Genomic DNA, 24,896 nt, shown 5'->3' with positions numbered 1-24,896 from the left:
AAACCATAACAGTGTTGAGACCCTGCTGCGTCTGGGAACCAGCTCCACCCCTTGCAAAAGATCAAAGAGAGCAAAGAGAGATTGATTGGGGACAGGGATCTCTTTGACCTCTTAAATTGTACAATATTATAAATGGCTTCTGAAGAGGGACTACAGTAGCTTCCCAGGACCCTCCAGCCATCCTGTCTTCTTCTCATGGTCTCTCTACTCACACAAAGAAAGATGGGGCCACACAAAGGTGGTAGATGGGAAGGGAATGGCTGCCCCATTTTGACTCACTGCCTAGTTCAAGTCCATCCATATTGCGTACCAGTAGAAAGGGGGTAGGAGGCTACAGAATCATGAAGGAAACCTGTTTTTAAATAAGCTGTTCCTATAATTATTCATTCAATAAATATTCACTTATGCCACCATGTTTGAATCCTTTTCAAAGGAGTAAGTACAGCAGTGAATAAAATGGACAAAAGCACTCCAGAGGGGAGTTACAGTTAGGAGTGGGGAAGAGAAAATAAATAAAACTCATAATCAGATCATGTTTAAGATAGCAATGATTGGGCCAGGGATATAGCTCAGTGGCACAAGCTTCTGCCTGGCAAGTGTGAGGTCATGAGTTTGATTCCCAGTATGAAAACAGAAAAAAAAAAAAAAAAAGGGATGAGATAGCAATGATTTCTGTGGAAAAATTAATTAGGAAAGTCAGAAAGGGAATATGGTGTGTATGTGTGTGTGTGTGTGTGTATGGGGGAGGTTGGAGGTTTGCTGTTGCTGTTTTAAATGGAGTGGTTGAGGAAAGCTTTACTGAGTGTGTTAGCTTTTTCATTACTGTGATGAAATACCTGAGATAAATCAATTTAAAGGAGGAAAGGTTTATTTTGCATCATGGGTTCAGAGCCTTAATCCATGCTTGGCCCTGCTGACTTTGTGCCTGTGGTGAGGCAGTGCATAGTGGTGTGGACCGTGTGGCAGAGGAGGTCTGTTCACTGCATGGTAGCTGGGAAGGAGAGAAAAAGGAGAGGGGAGAGGGGAGAGGGGAGAGGGGAGGAAGAGGGGAGAGAAAGAGGAGAGAGAGAGGAAAGGGGAAGAGAAGGGAGGAGAGGAGAGGAGAGAGAGAGGAAGCTTTATAGAATCTTTTTCAAGGGCACACCCCTAGCTTCTTCCAACCAGGCCTTACCTCCTACAGGTCTGACTACTTTCCTGATAGCTCCAAAGGCAAGTGACTAAGCCTTCAATACGTGAGCCTTTGGAGGACATTAAGATCCAAAGCATAAACACCAAGAGTGCCATTTGTGTGAAGACTTACAGGAGGCAGGAAAGGGTCCCTGCTGCTGTGAGGGAGGAGTGTGCAGAAGGAACAGCCGGTGCAATGACCCCAAAGAGGAAAGCTGCCTGGCATATTCTGGGAGCAGAGTGAAGTGGGGAGTTGAGGTCAGGGAAGTCAGTGATGCAGGAAATGGTACAGGGCTTGTAGGACCACTGTGAGCCTTTGGATTTCTACCAAATAAGGTATGAGCTTGTAGCAGCTGCAGGGCAGAGGCTTTTTCAGACTCACGGTGGCTTCTCTGCCAAGGCTGTGCTGAAGCACAAGGGCACCTGTACCCCTGCCTACCATACACAGTTGAGGTGGGTGTGAAATAAGTCAGTGTATGGAGAGTTCAAGGTGGAAGTGATTTTCTTAAAGCTGGTTTGAGGGGCACAGAGAAGAAGAGGTGTGTCGCTCAAAAGAGAAGGAGAGAAACACAGAGGTAGACAACCTCAAGAGACAAATGGAGGCTGGCTTGCTCCTTTCCCATGATGTTCTTATCTTGAATTTTCCAAGGGTGGCTGCAAGTGCTGGCTTGGATCTTTGTGCTACTCACAAGTGCTTATGCTGTATGCAATATTTCCTCAATCAGTCGATGTGGAGAGAGTGAATGAACACAATCCATGCCTTCCATTGTCACCCAAAGGTCCATGTGGTAAGGGCTTGCCCCCCAGCGTGGTGCTTTTGGGTGGTGGTGGATGGAAGTAGGGCTTAGTGTGAGTCTTTAGGTTCTTGGGGGTATGCCCAGGAAGGAGATTGTAGAATCTTGTCCCTTCCTCTTTTTGCTCTTTGAACATAAGTTTAGTGGTTTTTTCCCACTATGTGCTCCTGCCATGGTGTGCTGCCTTGTCATGGACCTGAAGGCAATAACACCAACTGATTATGGATTTAAACCTCAAAACATAACCTTTTCTCTCTTTTTTTTTTTTTTTTTGGTTTTTCTTCGGTACCGGGAACCGAACTCACGACCTTGCGCTTGCCAGGCAGGCGCTTTTGCCGCTGAGCTAAATCCCCAGCCCCAACCTTTTCTCTTTATAAGTTGATTATGTCAGGTATGTTTTATACTGACAGAAAGCTAACACATTATACCATTATTGTGGTATATCAATTTGACTGGAGTAAGAACCACCTAGCAGGTTAGTAAAGCTCAGTTCTAGGTGTCTGTGAATAATCAACACATAGCCCAGAAAACTGAAGGGAAGGCTCCACCCTGCTTGTGGGTGGCACCAACCAACAAGCTTATAGCCTGGATGGAATAAGAAAAGAAAGAAGAAAGAAGTGTGCTTGTTTTGAAGAGCTCCAGGCTTCTTGAATGGGGGCATCCTTTGCTGACATTGCTTTTGGACACTGGCTTCCAGTTCCTTCAGCCTTCCAATGCAGACTTGTACTGGTGACTCTCCAGGGAGCTTCCAGTCCTTCAACCTTGCATGGGGCTGCATCCTTGATCCTTCTTGTTCTGGGGCTTCTATCTTCTTGCGCTACACAGCTACAGGATCTTCTGACTCTCTAGCACAGAGGTAGCCATTGACTCTCCTGCCGCTGGTCCTGTCAGTCCACCTAACAAATCCCACTGCATAATTATACATGTATTTTCTGTTAATTCGGTTCCTCTAGAGAACCCTCGCTACTACACACGATGTTGCAGTTTCTTGAATGAGTCTCCAGGTGCACCGGGCACCCGGTCCTCTCCTTGAGTCTTGGAGTCACCATTAACTGAACAAGGACAGCTGGAAGAGGAATGAGGTTTCTGGGATCGCACCTGAGCACTAGGAGCATGTGGGAATGGTTATTATGCCCATTTTCACCGTGCATCTGTCTATGTGTTGCTGTCAGCTTCTAGGTTTCATTTTAAGGGCAAAACTGGGGAATTATAAGATATGGAGGTTACTAAAAAAGACTGCCAATGCCCCTTGGGAGCATACACCTTCCTCTTTGATCTCCTAGGGCTCGCTCGGTCCTGGAGACTGGGCACATCTTGGAAAGATGTAACTTCATACTTTTTTTTAATGGTATATGGCTGAGTTTAAAGAAGAGGTGGCAGCTTGTTAAATTTTTATTTATGATGTGATTTTCAGAATTCAGTGTTCACAAATACTGACAAGGCTGAATTTATGAAAGCAGAGGCTATTTTAATATGTTATCCTCTCAGCTTGAAATCTTGCCCCTGAAGGGAACGCTGGAATTTGGCCACACCGAATGGCATTGCGGAAGCAGCTTGTCCTTAACAAGCACTTACCTCAATTGTACTGTGACTCACAGCTGAAAGGCTAAATGCTGTGAATTCAACTTGAAATTCACACATAGATCTCAATTTGGATAAATAAAGTTTTGTTTTCCTGGGTTTATCCTTAATTAGTAATTTGATTCAAATTTAATTAACATTGCTTAATGATGGCTTTGGCCTCTTTAGCATTCTTTAACCTGTTAGCTTTGAAATGTGAAGGAACTATCTCAAAGGGAATAAAGAATAATCTTTTTTCTTAGGCAGTTTCTTCAGTGGGAAGTACTATAATTCAGGGTCATTTATAGTTGGTATCAACTGGTGGAACAAAGGCCAGGGGCTAAAATGGAGGCTGGGTGGGTGGGAGCTGCCCCAGTCCCCCCAGATCCCTGCCCAGTGTGTGCTGATACAAATAGACTGACTCATTAAACCAAAGTCTTCACCCAGAGTGCAGACACACATGTCTTTGTGGTATATTTTTAAAATTTGAGCTGCCCTTTGCTAAAGAGGTCTTGCCTTTATTATTTTTTTTAAGGAAAGGCTGCAAATCTAAGAGGCATGGAAATGACAGATCATTTTAGAGAGAGATTATGTGACAAGAGAAAAAGACAATGTCATGCATTCAACTTTTTTCTTTTTAGAACATTTTGACAAATGTGTAGAGAAACTAATTATAGAACAATCAATAGTTCCTAGAGCTGATATTCTTTAAAATAGAGAGCTTTCAAAACCAGAAAAGCCCCCAAAATTCATTATCCTGATTATCAATTTTACAAAATGTGAACCAGGGAGTAGTAAAAGTGTCAGAAGAAAAGCAACTCCCAAGTGGGAGGTAACAGGCTGTTCCAGTGGTACAGTGCCTCTCAGGGGCCATTCTCAGAGGCCTTGCTTCAGGACATAAAAGAGCAATGCAATTGGATCTCCATATCTGTGGGTTCTGAATTCATGGATTTAACTCAAAGGCAGGTGGAAAATATTTGGAAAAAAATTGCATTTGTACTGAATATGTATAGACTTTTATCATTGTCATTATTACCCTAACAATACAGTATAACAACTATTCATGTAAAATTTACTTTGTATCAGGTATTTGAAGTAATGCAGAGAAGATTTAAAGTACATGGGGGCTATGCCTCGGACATAAGCAAACATTATGCAATTTTATATAAGGAATTTGAACATTCGTGCATTTTGGTGTCCGTGACAAAGCCTGGAACCAATCCCACATGGATATAGAGGATGAGCCTTATACACCCGAGCCTGGGCCCAAATAGTTCATCAGTGACTCTTATGTGCTCTGCCAGATTTTGTAATTTAGTGGTGAAGAGCTCAGAACTATGTTGGAATACTGGCTTCACCACTATTGGGGTCATATGATACTGAACAAGTCTGTAAAATGAGGATAAAAATCATGTGTAGTTCTTAAGTGGTCATGGAGGATTAAGTGAACTGATGTGTGTTCAGTGCCCTGGGATGCACCTCATGATTCCCTCCTGGTTTCAGCCACATGAGGCACGATGGATCACCTCTCATTGTGAAACAGAGGAGGCTATTTTTAAGAGTGAAAGGATGTCAGCCTTCCTTTGACACCCCTACCTAACTGAGTGATGTTCATACCTCTATTTCCCCTTTAGCAAGCAGGGCTTGGCATTTTGTGATGGAGAAGCATGTGTTTGGGTTTGCACTTTGTGTAGCATCTTGGAATTTCTGTTGTTCCTCTTTGTCACAGGTGTGTAACCAAAGACAAGGGCTCATGATTTCCTAGGGCCTGGGAGACCAACTGGAAAGGTGAGACCAGAAGCACATAGGGATCACTTTGTTCCTGGGTAGCTCTCCAAGGCAGAGAGAGCTGCCTCTTCTGCTCCAGAGCAGATAGAGAACCCAGCTCGAGAACACTTTGCTGCTTGTCTTGTCTTCCCCAGTTCTGATGGAGGATTGGGTTTGACCTCATCAATGATATTTTATAGATTAGGAACCCTTTTCAGGGGTCTTATAACTTCTTTATGTGGGAGATGTCTTCGCTTTACTAGTGGTTTAGTACCACCCCCAACCCCAGTCCCCCGCAAAGGATCCTAGAGGCTCCATTTGGCTTTGCAGGCAGGAAGTGGAAGTAATGAGGATCTAAAGTGTGAGCAGCGTTCCAAAAAAAGTCCAATATGTAAAGGCTTAATTTTAAGTCATTTCTAAAACAGGAAATAGATGACTGTAGACATTGTTGTCTTTTGGTTTGCTTTCTTTCTGTGCTTTTCTTCTCTATCCTCATTAGTAAGTGGAAACAACCAGTATTTGGAGATCTCCATTTTTTTTTTTATATTCTGTTTCCCATATTTTTGCTTTTTTTCTGAAAGCAAGAAATGACTTGCAGTGGTGGTTCAGTGTTTGAATTCTTGCCCATCACTAAAAGCAAATGATGGATCCAAGGTGGGGCACATTCAGATTGTGTGTGTGTGTGTGTGTGTGTGTGTGTGTGTGTGTGTGTTGCATATTTGGGGATTCTGTATGTGTTTTTCTTCCCCAGAAAAGTGAAAATGAGAGTTCCAAACCTGACTTCTATTATTATAAACACCATGAAGGGAAACTGTTTGAAAGCTCAAATGTGGATTTTCATTGCTCTTTCTTTCCACCTCTGCTCTGGAAGACCCCAATTTCTAAGACGCACTCTGGGGGACAGTGAATTACAGTTGTCTCCATCCTATTCCACAAAATAACAAACTAAAAGAAAAGGGCAAATCAAGGGTTAGGACAACACAGGCTGCCACGGTCAGCTTGTGTCACCCCGCTGCCCATACCCCATTCCTCTATTCTCCAGGGGCTTTCTAGGGGATTGTGGGATACAGAGTACTTGAAGCCTTTATGTTAAAAAGCTTAACTTCGTCCTTTGAAAGTGGGAAATGATTTCAAAAGAAGTCACTCTTTTTTTTTTTTTTTTTTTTTGGTCAGGATCAGGCTGGAGTGACTGCAACCTTAACAGAACTTTAGAATTTAAGAGCTGAATGGATCTTGTCCAATTTCATTTTCTCAAAGGAGAGATGGAAGGCTCAGGGAGATTAAATTTCTTCCTGCATGACGCATAGCACCAATTTATGCTAAATTTTGGCTTTGAACAAGTAGAGATAGAGTGAGAATCCAAAACATGAGCTGTGAAGGAACAAAAGTAAGCAGATTCAGATCCAAAACTGATTCCTCCATAAGGAGTAGCCATTGTTTCATGCACACATCATGTTGTATGTAAGAGAAATGATTTAAAGATCAAATTTGAGCATACATCACTGTTGTGGTTTATAATGAAAATGTTCTCCAAAAGTCTCATGTGTTTGTAAGGTGATTAGATCGTGAGGACACTGTGCTCATTAGTGGATTTATCCATTGTTGAGTTCCATAGCTAAATGTGCTGTTATGAGGTGGGGCGTGGAAATGTAACCTCAGAGGTGCGTCACTGGAAATGTAACCTGGAAGAGTGTATTTCTGTGTCTGGCTCCTCTCTTTTCTTGCCACTTCCTGGCTTCCATGAAGTGAGCAACAGCTTTCCGCTGCCAGATCCTTCCACTATGCTGACCACACTGTTTCTGCTTTGGAACCAGAAGACTATGGACGTAACCTACATAAACCTCTCCTCTTTTAAGTTTTGCATAGTGGATATTTTGTCCCAGTGATAGGAAAGTGACAGATTTTGGTACCAAGAGTGGGGTTGTTACTGTGACTTTAGTGTTTACTAGTTAGTAGGCAGAGTTTGGAAAGGCTTGGAGATGTGATCTAGAGAAGACTTAGAATGCTGTAAGCAGAGCATTATGGGTGATTCTAAGTTCAAAAGATCAGAGTGCTAATAGGAAAGACAGTAAAGGACAAGCTTAGGAGGTTTCAGTTGTGAACAAGGACTCCACTGGCATTTGTACTAGAGCCCAAGTGTGTTATTCTCTGCAGAAATTTTGTCATCATTTTGCCTGTTCTGAGACTTTGCAAGAGACTGAGATTAAGGATGACATACTAATTGATCTGATGGAGGAAATTTCAAGGCAAGCCAACATTCAGGCTAAGGCCTGAGTACTGGTGGCTAGTTTTAGTACAGTAAAAATAAAGAGAAAAAACTAGTCAAATGATTTGAAGAACTTGCAGCTTGCCCAGAAAGAATATATATACAAAGCTAGGGCCATGGAAAGAGTGGTTTCTAAAAAGATTACCATTAAAAAGAAGACAAGTACTTTACATCTAGACAACAGAAAAATGGCTTGAAGGTATCAGGAATCAGGAAGATCCCATCCTTCATAGGCTCAAGGGTGCAGAACTATACAGCTTCATTTCAGAACAGAGTCCCTGGAATGCTTGATTGAAATGAGCTGCCTAGGGAATTGGTTGTCTGGGATTTATTTCTCTGTGGCCAGTCATCCAGCCACTCAGAGGTCACTGCAGCCATGTTCCAAAGGGGTCTGGCTATTGCTTGAGCTAGCAGCAGAGCCTAGCGTCATCCACATGGTGCTGGTGTTTCAGGTATACAGAATGTCATAGTTGTGAGGTGAGGGAGATTACCACTCAAATTTCAAAGGGAGGCCTGGGAGACCAGGCAATGTATCCCTGAGAGAGCAGTGCATGATGCTGTGAGAATGAACCCAAAGGTACAGGGAGAACCCAGGAAATTAGAGATATTAGGAATATTGATTGCCTGCTGAGGAAAGCCACAGATAGTGAGCAGAGGTAGTATGGCAGAAAGGCCATGTGGGATGCAAGTGGTAATGTCATAGGAGTAGTGCTGCCCAAGATCTTTGGAGTTCATATCTTACCAAAACTCACCCTGGATGCTGGACATAGAACTACAGAATTTAATGTTTGTCCTGCTAGATTTGTTTCAGTTTTGCTTTGGTCTGATTCCTTCCTATCTCCCTATTTCTCCATTTTGGAGTGGGAATGTTCACCCTGCACCTTTATATATTGGAAGTATATGACTTTCTTTTCAATTTTTAGAGGGGCTCATGGCTAAGCGTTTGTTTTGGGTCTCAGAAGATACATTGGACTTGGACTTTTCAGCAATGCTGAATCTATTAAAACTTTGGCAATTCTTAGAGATAAACTAAATGCATTTTTTAATGATGGACATGGGTCTTTTGGGGACCAGCAGCAGAATGTTGTTGTTTGAATCTAAAAGTCCCTCAAAAGGCTTAAGCATTTGGAAGGTGGTGGGTTCATCTATTGTTGAGTAGTTGAATGTGCTGTTAGGAGGAGGGTCATTGGGGACATGATCTGGAATAGTATATTCTAGTCTCTAGCTCCACCCTTCTCTTGCTGCTTACTGGCTGTCATGGGATGAGCAGCAGCTTTCCTCTGCCATTTCTGCCTTAGAGCCACCAGACTATGAACTGAACCCACTGGAAACTGAGCCAAAGTAAACCTCTCCTGTAAGTTGTAGATGTTGGGCATTTTGTCCCAGTAATGGGAAAGTGACCAATGCAGTTGCTAAATAGTTATTATCTACTTAGTGGAGAAAGTCAGTGTTGTATAACAGAAAAAAATTACCAGGCTTGGAATGGGATGAGGAGGAATTGGGAGACGTGGTCTGATCCCAAATAGCTGATGAGGCAGTTGTTTTCTTTTTTGGTCCCCTAAAACCTCATTTGCACCATGAAAGGTTGGATCAGATAGTTTCTAAATCATATTGTAGCAATAAAGTTCTAGTATTTGTTGGGACATAGTTTCTACAGTATGTGACAGAAATAAAAAATAACAGATATCCATTCCTTGTAAATGGAGTACTACTCAGCTAAAAAGAAAGATAAACTGGAGGCCTTTAGAGGTAAATGGATGCAACTAGAGACCTACTCATAAGTGAAATAAATCAAACCTGCATGTGTAAACATCATATTGTCTCCTTAGTGTAAGAAACTGAAAGAGTAAATAAGATCCACAGGGTAGAATAGCTATTGTGAAAGGGAAAGAAACTGCTCAAAAGGAAAGAACAACTGGGATGGGGGAAAGGAGAAAAAAAGGAAGGGGAAATATATGTATGTACCTTAGCTAAGATAACTGTACTACCAATTTTATTAATTCTTTGAAAGGAAAAGTTAGTGCTTATATTATTTGATCAATTTTGTGTGCCTGTATATCTGATAATCTGAGAAACTACTTTGAAGATAGCAATATAAAATGTAATAACCACTGTTAATTTCCTATCATCTTGTTTTGAAATTCTGTATCATTTTTATTGTCTTTTTTTTCTCTTTAAAATAAAAAAGCAGATATAAACAAAATAGACCTGTACTTTTCTCATGTAAAAGGTAGAGCTGATCCGGTGGCTCTGCCTTCAGGAGCTCAGGCTTTTTCTGTGTTGATGCTGTGCTAGCATAAAAATGTTCCATTGTCTTCACAGTCCTCCATGCCTGGTCACTATGATCGTGTTGTGAGCAGCAGAATGAAGGTAGGAGAAAGAGGACAAGAAAGGTCCTTTCCTTTTAGGAGCGTAGCTCAGAAGTTGCACTCGCCACTTCTGCTCGAGCCCTAGTGACCATAAGTTAGTGAAATAATGCATAAGGGGGCTGCAAAATGTAATTTTTTATTCTGGATGGCTATGTCAACTAATTATAAGTTCTAATTTCATAGGCGAAGAGGAAATAGTTATTGTCAGTGTCAGTCATTGTCATATGAGTCATGTTTCAGACAACATAGAACACAGGACTCTTGTGATTCTAAGGGAGGGACAGAAGTTCACCTTGGAGGAACAAAAATGATGGGTCTTGGAGACCCTGGTGCTGGAACTCTGTCATTCAAGTAGATAGGTAATGTGATAAGCTCCTGTTGGGGGAATCTGCCCAGTTCCCAATGTTTCCTTTTTTCTGAGGTCTTATCCTCTAGCACGGCAGATGATAATAGCCATATTTTCCTCTCCACCCATCATGGCAGCAGGTAAGTGTGGATTCCTGAGTTATGCAGGGCCATCACATTTTCTGTCCTGCAGTGTGGACTTATGGCTCAGTCATGTTGATTGGAGGCCACATGCTTGAATGTGGACATAATAAACTAAAATATGATGTGGTGCTCTCTTTTATCATGAGGATGTAAAATAAGAGAAAACCAATCCTCAGACAGAGAAGAAAAGAAGCAGGTATTCAGGGAGAGTAACCCCCAGCCCCCAATGAAGGGCTTGAAAAGAAATTGGCAGGGGGCTACCCTAATGTCTTTGCTCCCTGTGACTCAATTTCTCATAAGCTGTGATGCATTTATTCCTATTAAATTTATTAAGACACTCTTTAAAATGTGTCACATGTATTTAGAGAGAGCTTATTCTAAAAAAATAATCCATCATCTGACAAGCTGAGGTTTTTTTTGAACAAATCTTAGAATCTCATGTACCATCTTAACAGCTAATGGCTTGCAAATTTCAATTTTCTGCTTGTCACTAAAAGTGACAACTCAGAGGAGACTATAGAAATTGATTCACCTAGCTAAACTTATCAAAAGTGGGGAAGCTAAATAGGTCAGTCAATGGCAACCAAAACCACAGTGTCTTTTCCCAAATAAAACAGCAAGAAATCCATGTAGGAAGGGATGAAATGCATTGCAATGGTTTAGAAGCAGATATTGAAAACAGCTCATCTTTACTTTTAAATGTCTTCCTTCAATTAAAGTGAATATGTGAATTTGAAGAAGATCTTAAGTTGGTATTAGAGGGCAGCACTCACTGTACATTTATAAGTTGACTTCAAAGGAAAAATAGCCAAGTCATCAACTTGCTTAAATAAAATTTAAGAGTAGAGATTCTGTGGAGAAAGAGTCCATGCTTTGAATCCCCCTGTATAAAATGTGAAATCTACTAAAAGAAATATATGAGAGTGAGACTTCAATTAACTGGAACCTAACTTACTAGAGCTTTCGATTATTATTATTATTATATTATTCTTATTGTTATCTTACTTAAATCAGTGATGTAATAAAACAAATCATGTTCTAGATGTTGTCCTAGCTGTAGGTTTTTTACAGTTTTCTAACCCCTGATACTTATCTAGAACTACAGAACTGGCTAAATAATTGGATTCTAGAGCTAGTGTGATTTAAAGTTCAGGTAGTACAATGGTTTTCAACATTGGCTTCACATCACAGTCATCTGGATTAAAATCCTAATGTCCAGGACACAGCTGATTTGGTGAAAGTGAAATCTCTGGAGATGGGATTGGAACATAGAAATTATAAAGAATTTTCCAGACGATTCCAATTGTATTTTCAAGTGTCAAAGCCAGGGGTCTTTACTTCTTCACCCAAGGAAAAAAGTGATGACCCAGATTGCCAGAACAGAATCAGGACTGTAGTCTAGGACTTTTCAGACCCAGTCTGGTCTCTTCCCATTATGATGCTTAGGCTCCCAGGCATCACCTGATGCTGAATGCTAAGCCAGCACTGCCTAACTCCGATGTGCTGCCTAATCATTTGGACACCTTATTATTGTGCCTTGGGACTAATAGGTCTTGGGTGGGGCTCAGAATTTGCATTTCCAGTGTATTCTCAGATGCTGCTGCTGCTGGTGCTGCTTTAAGAACTTTGTTCTAAGCTCTCCCTCGACTTTGTCTCTACCCACAACGCACCTGTTCAGCACCCAGGTGGAAGATTTGCATGCTGCATCAGTCAAGGACACTATTGTTTGTCAAGATATCACCACGCTTGTCTAAGAGCTATTCTGTTCACTCAGAAGCTAAGAACAATCACAGAGGAACTGTCCTTTATATCAAGGGATTCTTGATATAAAGAATAATTTGCTGAATGGTAACATTCAGCTTCTTCATTCCTGAGTAGGATGTTTCTTTAAGCTTATCCCCTAGAGAGTAAAAGATGTGCTTCATAATGGGCAACACCAAGGAGGTTAAAGTTCACTGACAAGGACCATTCTTTATGCAGGATGCGTGCCTGAGCTTCGCTTATCAGCCTCCACATGTGGCCAGAGATGGAAAAACTTACTGGCGGTAGAATAAAACCCGGGCACCCGAGGAAATCCAGGCCTAATCCCCTCCCATAAAACAAAGTGGAAGATAAGTGAAAACGGTTGAAATCTGAAAGCAAATGGCTGAGTTCCTCCACACTGGGCTGTAAAAGGGGACCTTTGTGACACAGTATTTATGGGTTTGGGGAAACCTGACAAGGTGTTGCTGTAAATGCCAGGAAATACACAGAACAGTGATTTTGTTATGGGAACACATCTCATGATGACTGCAGCCGGGATGGGAAAGATAGTTGTGTGTGTGTGTTCGTGTGTGTGTGTGTGTGTGTGTGTGTGTGCACGTGTGTGTAGGAGGTGCATTGGTTCTGTTGACACGGCTGTGAGCTGTCCAACTTGGTGGATAGGGAAAAGCTGCTAAGGGATGTCCCTGTGAGCACTGCAGCAGGGACAAGTGACCAGAGGTCACAGAGGGGCTCCATGTGGGGGCTGGGATTAGGACCTGGAGAATTTGGTTTTATAGCTTTAGTGTTTTCTCTGAAGAGCTGCCCCAAACCAAATTAGGCCCAGAGAGCTTCTGGTTGAAGCAAGTGTAAGTTTATGTGGCCATTCCTGTACCAGGATGTATCATGACTTTATGAGGCCACAATCTTTTGTACTATGCACTTTAAAGCAATGCTGCCTTCTTTGTATAGGTATCCGGCTGTGATGAAGATCTTTCACCAGTCAGCCAATTATTCCTAAACTTTTAAGATTTGCCCTTGTTCCTGGTCTGACCCATAGAATACTTTTGATAGATAAAAAAATTTCTTAATATACAAAAGAGTAGCTAACCGGACCTTTGGAAGCTATTCTCCCTGAAAAAGAAAAGAATACACTATAGACTATTTAGAAATTACTTTAAAAATCTAAATTGCAGTTCTGCAGCAATCTTGCACCGACACATTGCTGGGGGAAAAGGTGGTCTTTTGTTTCCGACTCAGAGGAACGTGAGCTCTCTGTTTCAAAGTGGGTGAATCAACCAGGAGGATTTTCAATTGTAGTTTAAGCCAAGTGGACCCTTCGGATTTTCCTGGAGCTTGTCAGAGTTCTATTTCTGGGTAGCTGCATTGTGATGGAGAAAGACAAGAGGGGGTGTGGGGAGAGGAATCAGAATGAGAAACACGCAAAGGGAAAACAGATGTCTGGATGTCACAAGGAGAGCTCTCATTTGCAGTGTTCAGGAGAAACAGCTTTGGACATGAGCAGTAAATATAAACAGGAAAGAACTGATGGCTCTACTGCCACAATGTGGGGTGTCCCCCGTGATTCTCCACCGTGCTCTTTCTCCTCCCCAGTATTTGATGATGCAATTCACACTGTGCAGCTTACCTAACCCCAGTCCTCCTTTCTCAGTTTCTACTGTCGAAATTATAGCTCTGGTGTCCTGTCCCTTTAGCGCCTACCCCCTGTCAGTTCAAAGAAGCCATTGGTGTCTGTTGAGGTAGGCCAGCAGTTATCAACATGTGGTCCCTGGACAAGCAGTACCACCTGGGAATGTCTAGAAATGAAAACTCTCAGCCCCACCCCGGATTTGCTGAGCCATTGCAACAGCCAGTGGAGAAGGTAAAATTTAGAAGAGCAGCTGGGTCCCTTTTTACCCCACCCCCTAGATGACTCCTTGTTTTGCCCACAAGTTAGACCCACCCTATGGCCATTGTTAGTGGAGATGATCTTGGCTACATAGTGATGTCGCTGCTAGAAAGAGGGAGAAAGGCTCTCCCAAGAAGCAGGTTGAACAGCTTATCCCATTGCCAGTGTCCCCTTTCTGTCACTCTTCCTTATTCTCCAGTATGATTTGAATGTGTCATCTTACAAGGCTGTCTTCTTTGGAATTGTTCTCTATTACACTCACATGTGCCAAATGCACAGATGTACACACAGCACCTATGCACATACAGGGTCTGAAACACACACACATACACTTTCTCTTATATATACTCTCTTACACACACTCATACATGCACTGTTACACACATCCCATTTTACATACACAAATACAAAGTATCAAAGGCAGAGGGCATCTTTTATGCTTTTACTTTCTTCTCTCCTGGGAAAGAGGCAGACAGCAGCATCTCTTTGATGCAAACTGTTAAATATTGCTCACAGAGCTGCTTTCCACATGTTTTGGCTGTAGAATTTTCAATTGCACATTAAATAGTTCATGGGTCTACTTAAATTAACTCCTCCTTGCCTTCCATATTTGAGTCAGTCATACTGTGTTAGTGATTTTCCTCTGTGGACGAGTATGCTGATGGGTGATTTAACATGGCATATTTATTAGAGCCTTTGGCTTGGATTCCTCTTGCCTACAGTGATCTCTCTTTCCTTGGAACTTTGGAGCTGATTTTGGCTTTTTGTTACAAAGGCTATATTTCTTTTATGTTGTCCATACATTTTGGGCCTTCTTATGAGTATAGCTGGTAGAGGTGACTACACCATTTCCAATCCCCTGGCAGAAGAGAAACAGATTTTAATCCTGACCTTTCTAGAAAGATTTATTATGGTAACCATGGTCCAGCCATTAAAAAATAAGAAGACTCTTACTCTTGTGTTTGGCTCCTAAGATGGTTCTGAGAAAAAAAATTAGATATGTTTTTGGATGATACTGGAGAAAGATTAAGTTATTAAGAACTTTAGCTGGTCTTCCCCTGTATTATCATTTTCTTTTGCAACTTTTTCTAACTTTCAGCAAAAACTTTTTGAATACCTTCTAAGCCTGGTGTAGAGATTTTTAGGAAAATGAAGGGACAGAGTGAAAAGGGGTAGAGGAGGGGATTCCTCATCATTCTTTGTGTGTTAAGTGGGAAGGGGATCTTAATTTGCACATGGCCTGCCAGTCATAAAAAGACGTTTGGTCCCCTCAAATAGTGGTCCATTGATTCCCTAGGAAAGCTGGAGAAAGACCAGAGGTGGGGAGGAGAGCATTTGGAGGGAATACTCAAGAGAGGCATTCAATGTGGGACCTTATGTGTCATAAGTATCTTGGTACTTAAGGGGACAATTGTATGGGAATCCAGGCAAAGTTAGGAACTAGGTCTTAATAAGAGTGGGACTGAAAAAGCGAAGCAAAGCTCTAAAGATGTCTTTGGAGGACACAAGTATGCGCCTGTGCTTTGCCATTTCAGGGCTCTACTCCACCACCATCTGCTCCTTTGGATGATCTCTGCTGCCCTGCTTCCCCCAGTCCCCACTCTGAATAGCTTTACTCACCCCTCTAAATCCATCTTTCACCTTCACCTATCCTGCTCTATCCCCTGGGAGGCTGAATCGTGTAAAACAAAGATCACTAGAAGCTAAGATATGGAAACCAAGTGTTAACCTGCCAGACAAATAAATACCCAGCAAGAATAGATCTAGCATTCTCAGAGGAGGAAAACAAACACACAAACAAACAAACACCCAGGAAGTGGGTTTCAGGTGGTTAAGCTAATTAAGGATCAAAAATGAGTAGTCTTGATAAATATGATCCCAACTGGTTAAAACAAGTCCTATTGTTCATTGGTGAAGAAAGAGCCTATAGCAACAGCCTTGGCCACCTGAGTCACCCAGAGTTCACAGGGTGTTATCCATCCAGTGCCAGCTGCAGTGCAACACCAGTGCCAGCTGCAGTGCCAGCTGCAGTGCAACACATGCTCAGTGTTGATATCTAGTTGCACAAGTGTTGCTATGAGGACACTTTCCCCCTATACTTGAGTGGATTGTCTATTAGCATTGGCTTGGTTTGACCAATGGAGGCAGCACAGAAGATAAGGGGACAGACAGAAGAGGGGGAGGCTGAGAACATATTCTCCCAGATCCTCTCCTTTTGAGGTGCTGTGAGCCAGCTGCAATCTTCTGCCCAAGGCAGCCTTCTCCACTCAGCCCTGCTGTCCCGGTTCTGTTTTTTGTTTTTTGTTTTTTGTTTTTTTTTTTTGGTTTTTCTCTGGTACCGGGAACCGAACTCACGACCTTGCGCTTGCCAGGCAGGCGCTTTGCTGCTGAGCTAAATCCCCAGCCCAAAGTATTTTTTTTGTTTGTGTGTTTGTTTTTTTTGTTTTTCTCCAGTACCGGGAACTGAACTCATGACCTTGCGTTTGCCAGGCAGGCACTTTGCCGCTGAGCTAAATCCCCAGCCCTGCTGTCCCGGTTCTGATGCGCTCCTCTCCCTGGTCCCATAGGCATATGGGTAGTAACAGTTCCTGTTGTTATAAACTGTCAGGTTTTGCACCATCCTTTAGTGATTTCCCTAAACCCTGTGCCAGCTTTGAAGACAATCTTTTTTATCCAAACTTCTTCAAGTTACGCAGTTTGACTGGGCAGTCCTTTGTCCATCAAGATCTTGACAGATACAACACACATAGGCTATTTTTTCCTGGCTTGTCCTTAATCCTTTTGATGCCCTCCCAGCTTTAGCTTACACACAGTCCATTGTGCTTCTGTTCTGTATGTTGCACCTTTTCGGCCTGAGCTTCCCATCACCATCTCTTCACATTTCTATTAAAGATTCTGAGCAAGTAGCAGACGAACTGTTCTATCTGTGCCACATCAATTATGCCTGGAAAACTTATAAATTGGCTCATTTGTTCAAATACTCATGGTTCCATATTCTACAGTAAGGGGTGGAGGAAATAGCATACATAGTGTAGAATGTATGTGGTGGGGCTGGTCCCCAAAGATGGAGAAGTGGCCAGAGCGATGCTGTAATTGACATACAATTTTTAAAAAAATTGTGCTAAAATATACAAAACATAAAATTTACTATTTTGTCCATTTACCTCCAGATGTATTAAGACATAATTGACTAAATTGTATATTTTCATGGTACAAAAAGTGATGTTTTGCTATATACATACAATATGAAATGATTAAATGAAGAATAAAGCTGATTAACATATCTATCACACCTCACATACTTACTATTTATTTGGTTTTGGTGAGAATATTCACAATCTACTCTCTTAGCAACTTACAAGTTGTCTTAGTCACTTTCTCATGACTGGGACAAATATCTGAGATAAATTAAAAGAGGAAAGGCTCATGGTTTATTTTGGCTCATGGTTCAGTCCATGGTCTGTGGGCTCCAAGGCAGAAACAGGGTGGTTGAGGAGTGTGGTGGAGGAAAAGGTACTCAACGGGAGCCAGGAAGCAGAGAGGAAAGAGAGGAGCCAGGGAGAAGAACACAGCCTTCTATTAGCACATTCAGCTACTGAATTCATTAGTGAATGAATCCATTGGTAAGTCCAACACCTCCATGCAGGACATTATTGTGGGATCCAGGCCCTCAGCTGGATTCTTTGGTCTCTAGTGTGTGGACAGATTTCCTGCACTCTCTTGTATATGATTCTTTGGGTGATGGTTATAACTAATCTTATAAAATATGTGTCCTGTATTATATTGTTTTCCCTTGCAAAAAAGCCTCCAAACCAACACACAAATGATGCTGCGCATTTTTCTTATGCCCATTGGCTATTTGTATATGCTCCTTTGAGAAATATCTATTCATATTACCCATTTTTAATTTGGGTTATTTGCTCTTCTGATATTGAGTTACATTCCATCTAGATTGTGGATATTAATCCCTTAGTTGCATGATTACAAGTTTTTTTATAGTCTAAAGGTCATCTGTGCACTTTAACATTCTTTTATTTGCTGTACAGAAGTTTTTTTTTGTCTGATGCAACCCCGTTTGCCTAGTTGTGCTTTTGCTCTTGGTGCTTTGGGATCCTAGCCAAAAAATCATTCATTGCCCAAACCAATCTCAGAAGCATTTACTTTATGTTTTCTTCCAGTTGATGTACAGTTCCAGGTCTCATATTTAAAGATTTAATCCATTTTGTTTTGATTTCATAAGTAGAGTGAGATCTGGGTCCAGTTTCATTCTGCATATGGAGGTACAGTTTTCCTGACACCAGTTATCAATGAGACTATTCTTTTCTTATTGTGTGTTCTTGGAAACTTTGTCAAAGATCAGTTGACTATAAATGTGTAGTTTCATTTCTAGGTTCTTTATTTTGTTGTATTGGTTTATATGTCTGTTTTCATGTTGTACCTTGCTATTTTGAACATTATTGATATGTAATATAATTTAAAATCAGGAAGTGTGGTGCCTCTGGTTTTGTTCTTTTTCATGAATTTTAGGATTTTAAAAATTATAACCATTTTTAAGTGTACAGTGACATTAAATATATTTATGATAATGGACACTCATTACCACTATCCATTTCTGAAAGTTTTCATCATCCCAAACAGAAACTCAGTATCTTCTATTAATTCAATGCCATAACTCTCCATTTAACCTCCTTCCAGTCCCTGGTGACCTCTATTCTACTTTCTATTTTTATGTGCTTGCCTCTTTTAGGTAGCTCATGTAACTGGAGTCAGACAATAGTTGTCCTTTGGTGTCTGTCTTATTTTACTCAACACAGTGTTGTCAAGGGTCCTCCATGCTGTAACATATATCAGACTCTCATCTCTTTTTTAGGCTGAAAAATATCTCTTTGTATGTATACGCTGCATTTTGTTTATCTATTCATGTGTTGATGGATATTTGGGTTGCTTCCACATTTTGGCTATTGTGAATAGTACTGCTATAAGTGTTGGTGTATAAGACATACAATTTTTAATCTGTCTGGTCTCCCTGAAGTACTTGTAAGGCTCCTTGAGGGACAGGATCACATCTTAATTGTCCTTATATCCTCCAAACTGCCTTCCCCATTCTTTCCCCATGAGAGTTCAGCCTGGGTGAAGAAGGGGGGCTTTTAGAGACCCTTCCCTCCCCCAAGGATCAGCAGGCCATCTAGTTCAGTTACAAAGGAGGAGGAATGGCTTTGGAAACTGCCTATTCACATTACCTTTTCAATTTCTGAAATACCTCAATCATCTTTCTCAGGGTTGCATCCAATTTCTCCCCTCTCTGAAGCAATTCTTTTTTCACTCAGTCCTGCATCAGTGAGCAGGTAAGCCGACAGGGCCAGAGCAGGCTGGAGAGTTTCTCTTTCCTATTGTGTCCAGGTTCCTTTGCACCAGACATGAGTGTGGGGATAGGGGTTATGTTTAGTCTGTGTCAGTCTTGAGCCCCTACCAAAGAATTTCTTTATAGAAAGAGGTAAAGTAGCTGACATTAACTCAACACCTACTTGGTTTCAGGCATTTTCCTAGCAGTGTACCTATGGTATCTTCTTTAATTTGCACCAAATCCTCATGAATTATTTTCTCCACTTTATAGATGGGGTACAGATTAACTGAATACCTTGCCAAAATCTATCGGCTTGGCTGGGACTTGATGCTATTCCAGGCCTTTGTTATTTCTACTCAGCCACATTTAACACCTGAGGTGTGACTGGTAACATTCCAGTGGGGCTGACCCTCTATCCCCAACCCCAAGGGGACTTAGAGGGTCAGCAACTGCCACCCCTTCACTGAGACTTCTTTGGATAGTTTGGAATAACTTGAGAGAGGGACCTAGCATAAGCATTTTCCGCCTTCACACACTAGAGTGCTCAACACATAGTAGGTCCTCAGTAAATTCACAATGAATTGAGTTACAACTGGCATGACTACAAGTAGCTTTGATTAGGTAATTTCTTTTTGAGTGTTGGCTGGGTGGAGGAGAAATGGATATAAGATAATTTATCATGCCTATCATCCCCACATTGTTTCTTACTTTTCATTTTTTACGTGGACCTTATATGAGTAGATGTTTGATGGCCCCCATAAGTTAGAATCCAGTCAAAGTCCTGCACAACTCAGCCCTTTGATATCCTCTCTCAGCAAACTATAATTTTGAGAATTGCTTTCTTGATTGGCTATTGTGGAAAGGTAAGAAGAGGCTGGTGCTCAGGTAGGGTGGCAGAAATGGTTCTGGAATTCCAATGGAGATGTGCTTTGAATGCCTTGTACTTATTCATGAGAACTCTTTCACACAGAATCACACTCTCCATGCGAATGAAAATATTTATGTGATGGTATTCATGCAATCTGAAAAAAAATTGCAGCCTGCAATGCGTCCCTTTCCTCTGTGCCTGGCATCTCAGAGTATTTTCTTTCCTTCCCAATATTAATAAAAAAGAAATCAAACTTTTGCAGGCTTCACTTAGTTCCTGACTTTCAATCAGATAAATTTGTGACCTGAATATTTCCCTCTCCTCTTTCAGTATTCATGAAGGATCGTTTGTAGCTGGGCCAGTGGATTTTAGCATTTGTCTAGTTTAGGAAAGACAGATTTATTCCTTGGGAGTTACGTGTAACTTACAACCTACATATTTCTTGCCCCTCCCCTATGTTCCCCCATCCTTTTTCTGTCTTTGAATTTAGAGGACATAATTTTTTTCTTGCTGGTTTGTTGTTAGTACACAGGTAAGGGGTTTGGGTTTAAAATATTGATCCAGTTTCTCCCATAGAGACTTTGGTCTCTGAGTTTTGCAGTTTGATATGGCTGATTGAAAGTTGTCTGGGTTGAATTTGCTTAATAGGATGTTACACTCCCTTCCTGAGTCAATTTTTATCTACTTTATCAAGTTACTTATTGATTGCAGCTCTTGTCACATGCACATTAGTTTGCTGGGAAACTTAAAGAGATGTTTTATTTCTTGCTCAGTGTAGGATAGGAATGTCGTGGAGTCTATAGTTCACTAGGGACCCCAGATCCACAATATTTGAAACTGACTCCATTCTCTCCTACTCACTTGGCTCAGAATTGTGAGAATGACTTCAGTTGTTCTGAATAACATTGCAGATAAGAAGCTTGAGCTCCCGCTCCCCCATTTATTTTATTTTCTGGGAATGTGTAGAGGCAATCTCACTCTTGGATAAAGGAAACAAAAGGCAAGTGGCGGGGCAGGTATCGTGGCCTGCAGAGAAGAAATAGAACAAAACAAGTCAAGCCAACTGGTCAGGTCTTGAAGAAGATGGGGCTGGGAGTTTTCATGCCTATGCAGAAAGTGATTGGGAGAAAGAGAACAAGGTTTTGCTTTTGTGCCATGGGCCTGGCCAACTTTGAAGGCATCTTTGCCCTCTTTATTTGCAGCCAGATATGGGAAGGTCAGTTATGAAAGCAGTGGTCTCTAATGAGCTTGATTTTGAAGATGTAGAGCCCCTCAGAAAGTCCTGTATTACCTCCCATTCCCAATTACTGGAATTATTGCTGCCAGGGGAACAAAGAATGCCCAGGAGCATGCTCAAAATGGAAACATTTATACTTCTATTGAATCCCAGGTTTGTGTGTGCTAATCATTATCTCCAAGGCCAAGTCCACATGGAATTGTGACACCGAGAGCATGTAATTTGACATATTCATTTTGAACTGAGGAAACATGGTTTATATGTAATTAGTTTTTTCTTTTATCAAAGTAACAACAGCCTAGAGAAGGCAGGTTTTGTGCCCAGGGTCATTGGTAGACATTAACTGTGTGGGCTTCCCAGTCTGTTCCCTGTTTTGGGAAAACTCAGGTTAGTAGGTGGGCTTCAAGACAGCCAACACTGATCCCTGTCCTCTGCCTTTATCCCCTAGTATATTCCCTTCCTACCTTTTGTCAGGGTTGTTCTGTGCAGTCAACAGCATATAGCAGAAGGGGGGTATGTGATTACGAGGCTAAATCACAAAAGGTACTGTAGATCTTGCTTTGCTCACTTTGATCCTGTATTTGGGGGGAAGCCAGCTGCTCATTATGAGCACACTCAGGCAACTGGATAGCGAGGTCTATGTGGTGAGGATGCAAAGTAATAGAGGGTGCGGAGTTTACAGTCAGCTTCTTTACTTCTCTGATTTTCCTTGATCCAGTTTCACTCCATGAGGTGTGGAATGCCTTATATTCTGAGTGGGGACAATCAGCATTTTAAGAACTTCCAAAGTTAAAGTGCTGCCCAAGAAATGAAGAAGGCAAGTGAGTTGGTAAGTGAAAGAGCGCATGGCAGGTTTTTGATCCTGTTAATTCTTGGGCTCTGGTCTTCAAATCACTTAGCAGCTGTTGGCCTTACCCATTCATGTCAGACTGGGACCATGGCAGACATGGCTGCTGGTTCTGGTTTGTCACTGGCTGGCTGTGTGGTCTTTGAGAGGTGATTTCCTCCTGTTGGTCACAGCATCCTCATATGTGGAATGAGTAAGCTGCACTAGAAGGTCTCCAACATTCCCCGAAGTGCCATAGCTCTGGCATGTCTCTGCTGGCTTGCCTTCTAGAAGGCAGCCATGGGCAATGAAAAGAGCTCTGCATTTTTAGGCACAGAGCCTTGCTTTGAAGCTTGATTCTGTCACAGTCTAGTTATGTAACATTGGGGAAGTCATTCAGCTTTGTTAGGCTTTCGCTTTAGTGTCTATAAAATGGGAAACTAATACCTGCTCCATACAGTTGCTGTGAGGATGAATGTACAGGGATATGGCCATACATAGGTGCACGTTAGGCATTTGTTGAGTATTGGTGCAACATTTTGTAGTGCCATGAATGTAGTATTCAATATAATGTGAAAGAGATTTATGCATTAAAAGATAGATTCAAATGCAAGTTGCTACTTTGCCAATGGGTTGGCAGAATGATATACACAACAGTGGAAAAAATAGTGTAAGTCTCGATACGTGGAAAACAGAAAGGGTTTTAACGAAAGTAAATATGACCTTCAAATCAGAATACTTTACACTAATTTGCTGAGCTCTAAACTGAAACAATAAAATACTGCATTTGTTTATTGCTGTTGGGTATTGTTTTTGGGATTCCCAATACTTTTTGACTGTGTGTGAACATACACACACTATTATGAAAATTGGTTTACATGACTGTGTAGCTCAACAAGACCCACAATCAGCCATCTGCAAGCTAGAGACCTGGGAGTGCTGATGATGGGGTTCAGTCTGAATCGAAAGGCATAAGAACCAGGAAGTCTGATGGGGTGCTTCGTAGTCTACAGGCGGGAAGAGACCAATGTCCCAGCTCAATGGGGAGAAGGGGTGAATTCTCCCTTCCTCTGACATTTTCATTCAGGCCATCAGCAGACTGGAAAATGCCCACAAACAGTGGGTAGGGCCATCTGCTGTCCTCAGTCTGCTGATTCAAATACCAGTCTCTTCTAGAGATTCCCTTATAGACACACCCAGAGATAATGTATAGCCAGCTCTCTGTGCACCTAGTGAACCAATCAAGTGGATACATAAAATTAACCATCCTACTCCATGAAGACACAAGGAGAGTACGGCCATCTACAAGTCAAGCACAGAGACCTCAGAAGACACCAACCCTGTTGATACCTTGATCTTATGCATAGTGTTCAGAACTGTCAGAAAATAAATTTCTGTTGTTTGAATCTGTGGTACTACATATCAATAACCCAAGAAAATTGGCATAGAGACTCATCTGTTCAAGGTGGAAGCCTGAAAAGTGCATGGCAGGAGGTACACAGAAAAGTGAACTGAGTTCCACCCATAAGAAGCCACAAAGATAGACTTTGGCTTAGTCATAAGTAATGGGGACACAGACATAGTGTGGATTCCATCTGTCTGAGAAAGGGAGCAGTGAAGTTTCCATGTGGTACTCTAGCTGTCGGAGGTAACAAAGTCGCAGGTCAGACTTGCAGAGCAGGGGTGGGTAGCAGTGGATGTTGTTGCAGGACCGCCCAACCTGTTGCACAGTACATGTACTCAGGACTTGGTAGCAGCAGTATGGTGGGCCAGGTCTCTTTGCTTTTTTGGTGCAGTGTGTTTCCACTTATGATCTGAAAGCTCGCATATATACACAATGGTATTTCAGCAAGGGAAATTACTAGAAGGACACACAAGTAATTGTGGATGTAGTAACCTCTGGGAAGTCCAGGAAGAGAAGATTAACTTTAAAAAACATGCTCTTTGGCCATTTGCATATCTTCTTTGGAGAAATATCTATTCAGATCATATGGTTTATATATGTTCTTACTGTTGAGATTTTAAAGTTCCTTCTATATTCTGGATATTAACCTATTGCTGGATAAAGAAAATATTTCCTTTCATTTTGTGGGTTGTCTGTTCACTCTGTTAATTGTAGGCTTTTTTTTTTAACCTGAGTAGTCCTATGCATGGTCCATGGGGTTAAGTGTCATTTCTTACATTTTAGCCTAGAGCTGTTTCTCCAGTGTTCTCAAAATTCTGTCCAGTGTCCAGTATCTTTTGATGAACTTTTTTCCTGCTTAGTCCCACAGAAGCAGCTTCTACTGCTTGCAGGTAATGCTCATGACTGATGTGTATTCTAATGACCTGCATGAGCCCCATCTCCATAGCTTGCTGCTCTCCACACTGACTCAGCTTGCAGGGACTGGGAGTGGTGGTGTTTTTAGCACTTTTAATTAGCTCAGGTAATTCATCATCTAATTGGTTAGTCCCTCTCTGATGACAGGCTCTAATTGTAGTAACTTTATTTCTAACACTTTATAATCAAGTCTCTGTTCTGTACTCCAGGTCCATAATTGGTTCCGTGTCTTCATCCCTG

Source organism: Chinchilla lanigera, unplaced genomic scaffold, assembly GCF_000276665.1.
Source record: "Chinchilla lanigera isolate Chin_1 unplaced genomic scaffold, ChiLan1.0 scaffold00052, whole genome shotgun sequence".
In the NCBI taxonomy this organism is placed as follows: Eukaryota; Metazoa; Chordata; class Mammalia; order Rodentia; family Chinchillidae; genus Chinchilla; species Chinchilla lanigera.
This window is presented reverse-complemented; position numbering follows the sequence as displayed.